The sequence below is a fragment of the Myotis brandtii genome, unplaced genomic scaffold (assembly GCF_000412655.1).
Source record: "Myotis brandtii unplaced genomic scaffold, ASM41265v1 scaffold358, whole genome shotgun sequence".
In the NCBI taxonomy this organism is placed as follows: domain Eukaryota; kingdom Metazoa; phylum Chordata; class Mammalia; order Chiroptera; family Vespertilionidae; genus Myotis; species Myotis brandtii.
The window spans coordinates 4508166-4522685 of record NW_005363772.1 but is presented as its reverse complement, the minus strand read 5'-3'; the positions used below and the strand labels follow the sequence as shown (position 1 = coordinate 4522685).

The 14520-nt window shown below is 37.5% G+C and overlaps 1 protein-coding gene across 4 annotated transcripts in view; it reads right to left on the bottom strand.

Moving 5' to 3' along the window:
* Positions 1–14520, bottom strand: part of CCDC91 (coiled-coil domain containing 91) — a 327053-nt gene that overhangs the window by 245848 nt on the left and 66685 nt on the right. The gene's annotated exons all lie outside the window — the stretch shown is intronic.

Below are 14520 nucleotides of genomic sequence, written 5' to 3'. Positions count from 1 at the left end.
GTGCCGACTGGCGAGCGGCCGATCGCTCCTCTGCCACCACTCGCCCATCGCCGTCTCCTCCCTATGCCCGCTGGCACGCGCCTTGGCTGGCCTGGCACCACCTGCTCACCAGCCCCGCTCCCCCGCTGACCAGTCGTTCCGCCGTTCGGTCGATTTACATATTATGCTTTTATTATATAGGATAATATCAAAATACAGTACTATATTTAAGTATTCCTATCAAAGTTAACCAGCATCTACATAACTATATATATGTATCCATCTATGTGGCTGTGTTTTGTTGTTAATCCTCTCCTGAGGATATTTATTCCAGAGATGGAACATGCAAGCCAGGTATGTGCCCTTGACTGGGAATCGAACCCAAGACCCTTGGGTGCACAGAACAATGCTCTAACCCAGGGGTGGGCAAACTTTTTGACTCGAGGGCCACAATGGGTTCTTAAACTAGTGTCAATTTAAATCCTTTGCCCATTTTTTGATTTGATTGTTTATCTTCCTTTTGTTAAGATGTATGAGTTCCCTGTAAATTGAGGAGATTAGGCCCTTACCGGATATAACATTGGCAAATATGTTCTCCCATGCAGTGGGCTTTCTTATTGTTCTGTTGATGGTTTCTTTTGCTTTGCAGAACTTTTTATTTTGATATAGTCCCATTTGTTTATTTTCTCCTTAGTTTCCATTGTCCTAGGAGCTGTATAGGTAAAGACATTGCTACGGCATATGTCTGATATTTTGCTGCCTATGGATTCTTCTAAGATTTTTATGGTTTCCTGTCTTATGTTTAATTCCTTTAGTATGTATTTTTAGTAATCTAGTCAAGAAATGATGTGAGTCAAACCAGGATGGTAAAAGTGGCTGTTTTAAGAAGTGACAAAATACTGCATATATTTTGAAAGGACAGGTAACAAGATTTCCTGGCAGATTGGATGTAGCATGTAAGAGGAGAAAAGGAGAATCAAGGATGATTCCAATGGTATTAAGTGAATGGAAGAATGAAGACACCAACAACTAAGATGGGGAAGGCTGCTGGTGGAAAAGGGCAGGAGCAGGAAAGGAGGAGATCAGATCTGGACTTTGCAAAGCCTACAAGAAGGTCTATCATTTCCAACTAGACACTTGAACTCCTTTAAACTACCCAAGACCATAAGGAGCATCAGATTCACTTACAAAACATAGGATAGAAACACAGCATACAAGCAATGTCAAAATTTTCTCTTTCAAAAGGAAGTCCTTGCAACAATAAAGAGGCTAGTTTCTGACCTCAATCCAAGTCACAACTCATGTGCAAGTAGATAGTCTTCACAGGTAAGGGTGAGGCCCATCTTGGCTTAGAAGCTAGCCATATGCTCCACAAGAGTCATTATCTTCTGAAACAATCTTATAGGCAAAGCTACCAGGTCTCAAAACAAACACGTTCAGTTATAAGAATTAACAGATCTAGGAAAGTCCCAAACTCTGACTTCCAAACAGGTATACACACCTCATTTTCAGATCACCTAGACAGGACAAAATTTATTTATCAGGATCATATTTTATACATAATCAATGTTGCCCGGTAACAAGAATGACATTCTACTTCATCATGTTTCCAAGGGAAGATAGCCAGAAAATTAACCCAACATCAATTATGTTGGGCATGTTGATTCTGAATGTCTAATATGTGGAAATATTGGGAGATCTGTAGATTATAAGAATCTAAAGCAGCTAGACTTAAATCTACTTACAACAGTAATCCTAGAAACAAACAATTGAATCAATAACATTAGCTTGACTACTAATCAAAATGTGGATCTAAAGTGTCCCCACCCTATCTACAACAAAAAGAGTTTATTGTACCCTAGAGCAGTGGTTCACAACCTCCCCTCCCTCTGGCCGGCCGCAGGCACCCAGGACCTGGGTCGGCTTTGTCCAGGCTGGCTGCAGCCACAGGGGACCATGGGTGGGTGGCTTTGCCTGGGCCACAGCCGCAGGCACCTGGGACCGCGGGGCGGGCGGCTTGTCCCTCTCCCGGACTGTAGACTGCCTGGTCCCCATTCCTCTCTCGCGAGCTTATTTGTTCCTGGCTGGTCCCCATTCCTCTCTCATGAGCTCATTTGTGCCTGGCTGATCTCCATTTCTCTCTCCCCAGTGTTGAGTGTCTGAGCCGTTATGGCGTGAGGGCGTGATAACCATTTTCATATTAGCTCTTTATTATATAGGAGGATAATCATAAGAGTTTTCAACACTAGGAGGCCATCGTTTTATCAATATGATAAAAATACTATTCTTAAAAAAACTAAGCATACCATCATATTCTTAAAATTAGATCTCTAAGTCCATCTACCAACAAACAAAAATGGGGACTCAAAAGAAAATTTGAGCAAACTACATGTTATAAAACTCTAAATTCTGCTGGACATCATTATATCCTCTTTGCCAACAATTTAAAAGAGCTATTAGCCACCTAGTAGCCAGCAGCAGCTGTTAGACAACTAAACTCTTAGAATTACCTCCAAGAAATTTTATATACCCAAATCCAGAAGTATGTAGTTTAAACAAAGTTCTATTACCATTATATTTATTAAAATTAATGAACCATGTGGTTAAAATAAATGGAAAATTGTGTACACAACTTGCAGATCTCAAAGTAAAAATAAAACAGGGGGATATCCTTTGTCTAAGGAATGTTTGTCACAAAAGAGCGCAGTGAAATGCTAAAATCATATTTTTTTAAAGCATAAAAGACTAAAACAAGCAAAAATAATACAAAATTTAATAAATAATACCAATGCTGTAAAACCCTAAACTTTTTAAAAACAAATTCATGAATGAAGCTTTATAAACTGCTAATTTAAGGGAAATCATGTGAGGTTTAAAATATTCATTATTTAACTCACCAAAAAAGAGTGACAGTTAACTGCAATATGATCCTACATCTATAATTGACAACAACAACAAAAACCCACATACAATTGGCTTATATTGCCTTGATTAATACTCATTTTATTGACTATAAAGGTATAATTTAGAAAAGAAAAACAACTCTGTGATCAGAGGTGCATCAATAACTTAAATGGATACAGGGTGTAGCAAAATTCGACCCCCAAAGGAGTCGCGATCCACAGGTTGAGAACCGCTGCCCTAGAGAGACATAACTTTACCAGTAAACAAACACTAATTTTCATGAAACAAAAACGTGCCATATATACATTTTAAATTTAAAATATAAAACAAAAGTAGCAATAAGATAAAAATGATATTCTGTAATCAAGTTGTAAAGATAGAAGCAACTCAGAATAATCTTATGGTAAGATTAGTAAAATTATCTACAACTTCCATTCTTTTATATGTTGCAACTTCTATGGTAAATAGCATGATTATACTACAGTGATCCTTAAATCACAATAATTAGATTTAATTTGCAATTTTAAAGACTGTTTTGTACTGAAAGGATAATGGAAATTATCACAGGTAGAAAAAAATTACCAACCTAATAGTAGTAGTATATAAGGCTTTGTTTTATTCACTGTAAATATTCTAAGTTATTTTTCATTATTTTAGTTATCTCTTACTTGTTATATATACATTTTTATCTTAAATTATCATATTTAGAAGGTTCCTACTATCTCTGAAAATATATCTTTCAATTAAAATTTTTGCAACTCCTTTCTATACATATAAAGGAAGCATAAAGCTTGATTTTGTGACTATTCTGTCTTTAAATTGGAATACTTAGTCCATTTATATTTTAATGTAATTGCTGACATACATATATGGTTCTTTTTTACACCATCATAATTTTGCCTTTCTATTTATACTGCCATTTTATGTTTTCCTTTTTTGTTTTTTACCTTTTTTTAAATTGATTTTCTTGTTTTCTTTTCATATGATCTATCAGTTTCAAAGTTATATACTCTGTTTCTCTTCGTTTGGGGTTTCCCAGAAACTTTAACTATCATTCTAACTTACTAGCTTAAGGAAAATAAATATAATGCTCCTCTTGAAAAATACACACAGGGACTGTGGAACATTTGAACTTGAATAATTTGTTCTCTGGCTATGGTGCAGATATGACCTCTCCAACAGCCTTGGTGATCAACAGTCTGCCTCCCAGGACCTTCCTCTCCTGTGCCCCTTACATGAGAACCCTGTGGAGCTTAACAAAACCCTGCTCTTTTGGTTTGAAGTTGTTAATCCAGCCTTAGCCCAGGAACCCCAAAGCACTTTACCCAGGGACCCTAATAAATGCATGTACCCAGGTGTTGGGGGCCAGATGTAAGCTGGCAAGGTCCTTGCACCTGAAGGGGCTAGCAAGGCTGGGACCCTTACCCACACAGTTTTCCCAGACTTGTTTGGATGGCGATTATCAGTAGAATGAGAACAGCCTTTCATGGCTTACCAAGAAGTCTGTAACTATTTACTGAGATATGCTGTACTGAGAACTTGTCCTTCTGCTGTGTCTCTCCCTTAGAGATTAAGAGGAACAAAGAATACATTCCTCTTGACAGACCTCCTATTCAGTGTCTTGTGTATAAATAGGATTGTGTGGCTAATAAACTTGTTTCAGTTCCTCGAGAGCTGTAGTCCTCCCGATCCCGCTTTCCTGTCTTTCTTTCTTTTCTCAATTCCCACCTCCCTGCCTCAGCCCGGCTCAACCTGTCAGGCTGGCCCTGACACCCAGGTCCTATCTGCACTCTGCCTTGACCTCCCTGAGTGGCTCCGAGAGCAGCTATTTTCAACCGGTGTGCCACAGAATTTTGAAATGTAATATCTGACTATTTAGTCGGGGCACTGACCTCTTTTCCTTTAGATTGTCAAATAAAAAAACAAAAAACAACCAACACAACATAGCCATCCATTGTGAATGAATCAAAATTATATCTTCTTTTTTTGTAAGTATGACAAAAAATATAACATTTTTGGTGTGTGCAGAATTTTAGTAAGGGGATAGTTTAAGTATGCCATGAGATGAAAAAGGTTGAAAAGAACTGTCCTAGAGGCATAACATGTACTTCCTCCAGGACTTGTGAATAATAAACTTGGGTTCTTCAATTTCTATTGAAGCTCAATTTCTGTGGAACCTCAACTCACCATCTGGCCCCTTGTGATCCCCTTAACAAATATTAATTTACCAAATTCATAGTACTGTCTATTTTGTTTGTTTTATATTGTTCTACTTGTATTTAATACACAATAAATGCTTATTTTCTGGGAGAAAACAAAACAAGAGAAAGAAAACATAGTCTCACCCCTTGACTTCAGACAGGATCATAACCAATGAGAACTTAATCTATCTTCAAAAATTCAATAGAAATAAATTCATAAATTTCATCAAACATTCCATCAAAACAAAGTACTTGTGCCTTAGCCGGTTTGGCTCAGTGGATGGAGCGTCAGCCTTCAGACTGAAGGGTCCCAGGTTTGATTCCTTCCAAGGGTATATACCTTGGTTGCAGGCTCCATCCCTGGCCCTGGTCAGGGAGTGTGCGGGAGGCAACCAATCGATGTGTCTCTCTCACATCAATGTTTCTCTCTTCCTCTATTACATTGTCTCTAAAAATCAATGGAAAAATATCCTTGGTGAGGACTAACAAACAAACAAATAAAAGTACTGTGTTTATATCATATGGCCAAGGATATCAATACGATTGTTCCTACTGTTAAGTTCAATAAATGTTTATTCACTAGATAACAATTCTACCTGCAAAATTTTCATGTTTTGCTTGCTTTGTGCTCATAAATGGTAAGGGAATGATTGAAGAAGAAAAAGAACAGTTGGTTTAGTTGGCTAAAGGGTTTCTTAATAACCAAACTATATGTTCTTTGCTTACACTGTCTTGTCAACTCTGTGATGTCTGCCAAATTGAATAAAATTCATATCCAAAATAACTGAATTACCTTTTACCCACTCCTTTATCCTGACCTCAGACTTGACAGATACAAAAAGATCAAAACCTTTATGTCAGACAAACTTTCAATAGAATTAAGATTTAGTAAAAACTTCACTATTTATTCACAGTTCTAAAATTAGTCCCCAAACATCTTCCTGTTCTAATTTCTATGTGCTTTGGGTAGTCTCTGTGTTGTTTATCCTGAAATTACTTGGCCATTTTAAATGTACAGTATCTAAAATAATCCCTCTGAGAAGGTCCACCACAATGAGTTATCACCTCACACCTGTCAAAATGGTTATCAACAATAAACCATCAAACAACAAGTGTTTGCAAGGATGTGAAGAAAAGGGAACCCTCCTGCACTGCTGGTGAAATTTTAAATTAGTGCCACTATGGAAAAAAGTATGGAGATTCCTCAGAAAATTAAAAATAGAGCTACTATAAATCAAATAATTCCACCTCTGGGTACTTATTGCAGAAAACAAAATACTATTTAGAAAACTTTTATGCACCCTATGTTCACTGCAGTATTACCAGTAATAGCCAAGATATGAAAGCAACCTAGATGTCCATCAATAAATAAATGGATAAAGATGATGTGGTGTGTGTATATATAGATATACACACATATGTATATATAGATAGATATAGATATAGAATATTACTTAGGAATAAAAAAGAATACATTTTTATTGATTTAGAGAGGCAGAGGGAGAGATAGAAACATCAATGATGAGAGAGAACCACTGACTGGCTGCCTCCTGCACACCTCTATGAGGTATTGAGCCCACTACCTGGGCATGTGCCCTGACCAAGAATCAAATCATGACCTCCTGGTTCACAGATTGACACTCAACCACTGAGCATACCGGCCGGGCTAAAACCTTGCCATTTGTGACAACATGGATGAACCTAGAGGGTTTAATGCTAAATGAAATCAGTCAGAGAAAGACATATACCATATGATTTCACTTATATGTGGAATTTAAAAAACCAAATGAATGAATAAACAAAACGAAATCCTATATAATAAAACCGTGATATGCAAATTGACCAAACAGCAGAAAGACCGGTCGCTATGACATCCACTGACCACCAGGGGGCATATGATCAATGCAGGAGCTGCCCCCTGGTGGTCAGTGTGCTCCCACAGGGAAAGTGCCACTCAGCCAGAGCTGGGTTCACAGCTGGCGAGCAGAGCGGCAGTGGCAGGAGCCTCTCCCACCTCCACAGCAGCGCTAAGGATATCTGACTGATGGCTTAGCTGTGAGTGGACCTAAGCCGTCAGCCAGACATCCCCTGAGGACTTCGGGCCGGGCTGAGGGACCGCCCTGAGTGCACGAATCTTGTGCACCAGGCCTCTAGTAAATGAATAAACAAAACAGAAATGGACCTACAGATATAGCTTTTGGTTGCCAAAAGGGCGGGGGTTTGGGACATGGGAATTTAAAATAAAAAAGGAATTCCATGACTCCCAACAGAGGCTGACCTTCTAGACTTCACAGATTCCAACACTAGGACTGAATTATAGAATAGTTTGTCAATTAATACTTCATACTAAACTCTTAAAGATAATGTGAGGATAGTGTATATGTTCATGAGATTCTTTCATGTTATGTGTAGTTACAGTTTGTTCATTTTCCAAGTGTACAGTGTTCTATTATATAAATATACCCCAAAATATTAAACTTTCTACTTTTGATAGACATTTGGGTTACTTCTAGTTTGGAGTTATACATACAACATTGCAATAAACATTATTTTATAGATTAAAAATACAATGTGACAACTAAAGAGCATTTGAACCTTTCATGCTACCACTAATTTGCCCATGGTCAGCTAAAGAATACTTTATTTTCAATGTACTTATAAAATTACCATCATCTTCAATGTAGCCAACATTGCCTTAGGTGTGATCATATAAATATAAAGTCTGACATTATTTAGAGTTAGAGAAGATGTTTTCCCTATAATTATAATAGTAAAAACAGTAAGTGAGGGAGAAACCAAGATGGTGGCATAGGTAAACACCGGAAATTGCTGCCTCGCACAACCACTTCAAAAATACAACTAAAAGACAAAACGGACATCGTCCAGAACCACAGGAAGGCTGGCTGAGTGGAAATTCTACAACTAGAAGGAAAGATAAAAGCACACTGAGACTCAGAGGAGGTGCGGAAGTAAAGTGCAGAGGTACGGAGGCGCACGTGGAAAGGGCTGGCAACTGAGGACACGGTTGTCTTTTTCAATCGGGAGGGAGTCTCAAGCTCCCAACGGCTCTGAACTCCAGTTCCGGGTGAGTCTCTGGGGACCCAGACTCATATGGGGATAAAATGGACTGTCTGGCATTGGTCGGAACTCCAGGGCGGCTTTCTCTCAGAGGTGCTTGCAGCGATTACTGGGATACTGAGACGCGGGGCCTCTTAGGGTAGGACTGAGGATCAGCCATAGCTGTTTGCATATGAATGCCCGGGTCCTTTCCAACCTGACAACTACCTAACAAATTGCAGCTGGGCCAGACAGACCCAGAACTTCCAAGAGAAGGCCCAAGGCCCCACAGCAGCTTGCATTGCTTCTCAGCTGGGCCTCATCTGGGCACCCCCAAACCCCCAAAAAAGGAAGGGGAATCTGCATATCTCTTCATAGCTCCTGCTGGGTAACCTCAGGAAGAGGCTTAATTAGCACCTCCTTAGATCCAAGAGCCAGTGTACCCAGTGGTCAGAGTGGGACCACCCAGATTACAACTCCTCAGATTCATAAGGAACACACTCAGGGGGCAGACTCAGTGAGCACCAAAGCCCCACTGAAGCAAGTCTTGCCCCAGAAGGGTGTCTTCAGCACAGAAGTTCTCCCACTGCAGACACAGCTGATTCTCACTGCCAATTGGCCTGGAGGTCAATTCCTCCCAGTGACACCTAAAACAATCAAGGCATAACTACAACAAGACTGTGCACAAAGCCCACAAGGGGGTGCACCAAGAGTGTCCACCTCAGGTAACTGGGGAGGCTGAGCCACTGGGCCCTGTAGGACACCTAGCACACAAAACCACTCTACCAACACAGGGAAGCAGACAAAATGCGAAGACAAAGAAACAGGTCACAAATGACAGAAATGGAGGACAGCAAACGACTGGATATAGAGTTCAAAACCACGGTTCTAAGATTTTTCAAGAATTTTATGGAAACCGCCGATAAATGTATTGAGATCCTTAAGAAATCTAGTGAGACCCTCGATGTTGTGATAAAGGACCAACTAGAAATTAAGCATACACTGACTGAAATAAAGAATATTATACAGACTCCCAACAGCAGACCAGAGGATCGCAAGAATCAAGTCAAAGATTTGAAATACGAAGAAGCAAAAAACACCCAACCGGAAAAGCAAAATGAAAAAAGAATCCAAAAATACGAAGATAGTGTAAGGAGCCTCTGGGACAACTTCAAGCGTACCAACATCAGAATTATAGGGGTACCAGAAGAAGAGAGAGGGCAAGATATTGAAAACCTATTTGAAGAAATAATGACAGAAAACTTCCCCTACCTGGTGAAAGAAATAGACTTCCAAGTCCAGGAAGCGCAGAGAACCCCAAACAAAAGGAATCCAAAGAGGACCACACCAAGACACATCATAATTAAAATGCCAAGAGCAAAAGACAAAGAGAGAATCTTAAAGAGAAAAAGAGAAAAACAGTTACCTACCTACAAGGGAGTACCCATACGACTGTCAGCTGATTTCTCAATAGAAACTATGAAGGGAGTGCTTTGCAGGCCAGAAGGGAGTGGCAAGAAATATTCAAAGTGATGAATAGCAAGAACCTACAACCAAGATTACTTTATCCAGCAAAGCTATCATTCAGAATTGAAGGTCAGATAAAGAGCTTCACAGATAAGGAAAAGCTAAAGGAGTTCATCACCACCAAACCAGTATTATATGAAATGCTGAAAGGTATCGTTTAAGAAGAGGAAGAAGAAGAAAAAGGTAAAGATACAAATTATGAACAACAAATACACATCTATCAACAAGTGAATCTAAAAATCAAGTGAATAAATAATCTGATGAACTGACTAAACTGGTGAATATAATAGAATCAGGGGCATAGAAAGGGAGTGAACTGACTATTCTCAGGGGGAAAGGGGTTTAAGGGTGCAGGAAGAGACTGATCAAAAATCATATACCTATGGATGAGGACAGTGGGGGAGGGTGGTAAGGGCAGAGGGTGGGGTAGGAACCGGGTGGAGGGGAGCTATGGGGGGGAAAAAGAGGAACAACTGTAATAATCTGAACAATAAAGATTTAATTTAAAAAAAAGTAAGTGAACTATTTGTTAATTTTAAATAATCTTTCCATTAAGTCACAGAACAAATTATCATCAAAATTAAAATAGCTTCGCTGAAAATACGTACATGAGTATTCACTCAGAGCTGTTTGTAATAGCAAAAAGGGGGAGGAAAATAACTGGTTTCATGAATAATGGTACATTCATGCAAAAGAGTACTATGTAACCACTAAAATGCATTTGGAGGATCTCTAAGTGTTCAATAGAAACGTTATTGTGTGGGGGAGGGGAGGAAGAAGTATGTTGACATCTGTGTAAAAAGAAGAGGAGGAAGCATTCACACTTTTATGTGCCTGGAAGTTATCTGGAGGCTTAAAAAGGAAAATGTAAAACAAGTTATGTCAGAGAAAAAGGACTGGAAGAAAAAAAAAAATTCCACTGTATACCATTTATATTTCCCTTTTCTTTCAAGACATTTGTACTACATGTGTGTATGTGTCTGCCTGTCTGTCAAAAACAAGAAAAAGTTCATTTTCTGAGGCCAAAGAAACATATTCAGAAGGATAGAAATTTACATATTGGTATAAGAACACTGGGCAATGATTCCTACTATTACTGAGTCAAATAGAACCTAAGATTTTTTTTGGTGTGTGGTTAACTCAGGATTTTGATAAAGAGCACTATTGTTACCTTATAGAAAAGTAATTTGCTGCCAAGAGTCCAATTTTTTAGTAATATGAGAAAAGCCCTAAAGCTCTATTTTCAAATTATCTTTTAAATGTTTTCTAAAATATCCTAAAAATCAAGCCACTGTCTTTTTTAAAAGTTCAGAACCAGAACAGATACAAGATTGTACCATATCTTAGCTATTGTAAATTGTGCTGCTATGAACATAGGGGTGCATATGTCCCTTCTGATTGGTGTTTCTGATTTCTTGGGAGATATTCCTAGAAGTGTGATTACTGGGTCAAATGGGAGTTCCATTTTTAATTTTTTGAGGAAACACCATACTGTTTTCCATAGTGGTTGCAGCAGCACACGAAGGTTCCTTTTTCTCCACATCCTCGCCAGCACTTGTCGTTTGTCTATTTATTGATGATAGCCATTCTGACAGGTATGAGATGGTATCTTATTGTCTTTTGATTTGCATCTCTCGGATGATTAGTGACTTTGAGCATGTTTTCATATGTCTCGTGACCTTCTGTATGTCCGCTTTCAAAAAGTGTCAATTTAAGTCCTTTGCCCATTTTTTGATTGGATTGTTTATCTTCCTTTTGTTATGATGTATGAGTTCCCTGTAAATTGAGGAGATTAGGCCCTTATCGGATATAACATTGGCAAATATGTTCTCCCATGCAGTGGGCTTTCTTGTTTTGTTGATGGTTTCTTTTGCTGTGCAGAGCTTTTTATTTTAATATAGTCCCATTTGTTTATTTTCTCCTTAGTTTCCATTGCCCTAGGAGCTGTATCGGTAAAGATATTGCTACAACATATGCCTGATATTTTGCTGCCTTTAAATTCTTCTAAGATTGTTATGGTTTCCCATGTTACATTTAAGTCCCTTATCCATTTTGAGTTTATTTTTGTGTACTGTGTAAGTTGGTGGTCTAGTTTCAACAGCCTAAGTTGAAACTCAACAGCAGATGAGTGGATTAAAAAAATGTGGTACATCTACACAGTGGGATACTATGCTGCTGTAAAAAACAAAGAATTCTTAGGATTTGCAACAGCATGGATGAACATGGAGAGCATTATGCTAAGCAAAATAAGCCAGTCGGAGAAAGATAAATATCACATGATCTCATTCATTTGTGGATTTTAATGAACAACATAAACTGATAAACAAAAATAGAGCCAGAGACATAGAAGCATCGAACAGACTGTCAGCAACCAAAGAACTTACATGCATGCATATAAGCATAACCAATGGACACAGACACTATGGGGGTGAGGGCATGTGTTGTGTGTGTGGGGGGGGGCGGGGGGCGGTGAGGGTGGCCGGAGAGAAGTCAATGGGGAAAAAAGGAGACATATGTAATACTTTAAACAATAAAGAATTTTAAAAGACTGTATCATAAAATACTGCAAAAAAAATCAGTTTAAACAGTAACTGATAAATAAAATATTTTATTTTAAAAAACAAGTTTCTCTTCAGTATAATTCTTCACATTAATATTTGTGTTCTATATTTATAATTATGCTTTTAGAGCAAATGTAATATATTAGGTTACTACTGTGACAGTTGGACCATGCAGTTAAAATCAGGTACCATGATTCACCTAGTGGAAGCTATTCATATTATAGACACTCATTAATGAAGATAGGAACTGAAATATATTACTGAGAATCAACATAAAGACCAATACTTACATATACACTAATAACTCACAGCTTTATAGAAGCTATCACCTTAACTTTAAAAAACTGGCTCCAAATAAAACAAAGGTGAGTTAGTAACCTGGGAGTTAAAATAAAACAAACAAACAAAAAGACAAGGTAGCAAAAAGAAGCTCTCTGCCATTCAAATAATTGGTGCAAAAATATTACAAAATTATTTCACTACAGTGGAAATCCACTTTAAGTCCTGGCAAAATGTCTAATATAGACACAAAATAGATGTGATGGAAAAATTTTAAACAGAATAGTATATGCTGCCTATTATAATACAGGTATGTAAATATGTAATGTCACCTTAAATTTCTACCTCAAATATAGATTAAAGTAAAATTCAGTTAATGTTAACTATTCCTATTTTTCAGATTAATCTGAAAAAAAAATAACAAGTTTTTCTCAAACAAAAAAATGTGGACTCAGGTTCTGAACTCTTGTAGATGTGTAACATAGATTCGACTGGAAAAACAGGGTTAGCAAGGAGAGTAATGGGATATTAATAAAATGACCGATTTGTTGTCCTAGGTTTTCCTGGCCAGGAGAATGGAGAATGGAAAAACTGAACCATGAAATCAAAAAGGCATCTGTTTTCCAGGTTTCTCTCTGCCAATGTCTTGAGAAAAATGTTTGAACTTTCCTGTTGGCTTTGTATGCAAATAGCTCCAGATGCAAAGTGAACCACATCTAAGTTATTTGATTCAACATCTGCTGGTCCAATTCCCATTATTCCTTCTAAAGGGTCGGCTTGTGACAGACAGTTTAGTTTGCCTTGTGTATAAGCCGTTTTGAATAAGCTAATTTGGATTAAAGTATCTATCTGGACCACTTCTTTTTCCCTTTGATGGTCAATGCATTCTAATGTGGTCTGTGTAGTGCTACAAGGAACTTAGAAACATATTGGAAAGGACAGTATTCAAGGTTTTGCCTCCCACCTCGCTTTCTAGACAATTTATATTTATACAGTTAAAAGTAAAAAGTGAACAATCATTTGCCTCTAAAACAGCACCACCCACATTGTACACGATGGTAACAGGACAAAACTTTCTGGCCTCATATTTTTTTCATGCAAAGATTTGAAGCTAAAGTTATTGATAAAAGTGCTTGCCAACATTAACAATAAATTTTGTGAAACATCCTGTAATTTATAATGATAATTTTCATATGGCATCACTGAAAATGGAATGAGGTCCACATCACATGGCACTTAGTGTCTGAAACACAGTATACTTTAAAAACAGAATAATGAATGAATTTGTGAATAAATGAATAAACACTCTAAAATTAATTTAAATAAACCCCAAGGATTCAGAAACAGTGGGTCTGCTGCAACCAGAAAAGAATCAAAAGCATACTGAAACTAAACTAAGACTAATTGTGTAATGCTCCTAGAATCTGAAAGGTCAAGTAAAGACAAACTCCTTCCTTCCAGAGGGTGTGGTAGGAAAGAGAACTTGTATTGGAAGGTAAAAGTGGAAAAAAAGGAAGAAATCATAACAGCTATCTACCTATGTATGTCTACATTCTGTATATATTTGCATTTATATATACATACACATGTGTTGTATCAGAAGATAGACATTCATTTTGAAGTTTGTTTCCTAAAAAGGATAGCTTTAACAGTCTTAGGAAAATTTATAATAAAAGATAGAAAATTATTTAAAAATGATGTAAAAATAAATTTATTAGCAAAAAAAAAATTCTTTCTTATAAAAAGTATAGTCCCATGAGTTCTCAACTCAAAAACTTACTGATATAAATGCTATGCAAAACCTGAAATAATTTTCCTTTAAAAAATGTTTAGAAAAATAAACAGAAAGAAAGAAGAGGCAAAATATATAGATACTAATATTATTGCTTTTAGACCCCAATACTTTGAATTAAACTTTAGTCTAACCTCTACTGTCTTATACTATTCCTAGGTGACACACAGTAGGACCAGGAAAGATACTAAACACACACACACACACACACACACACACA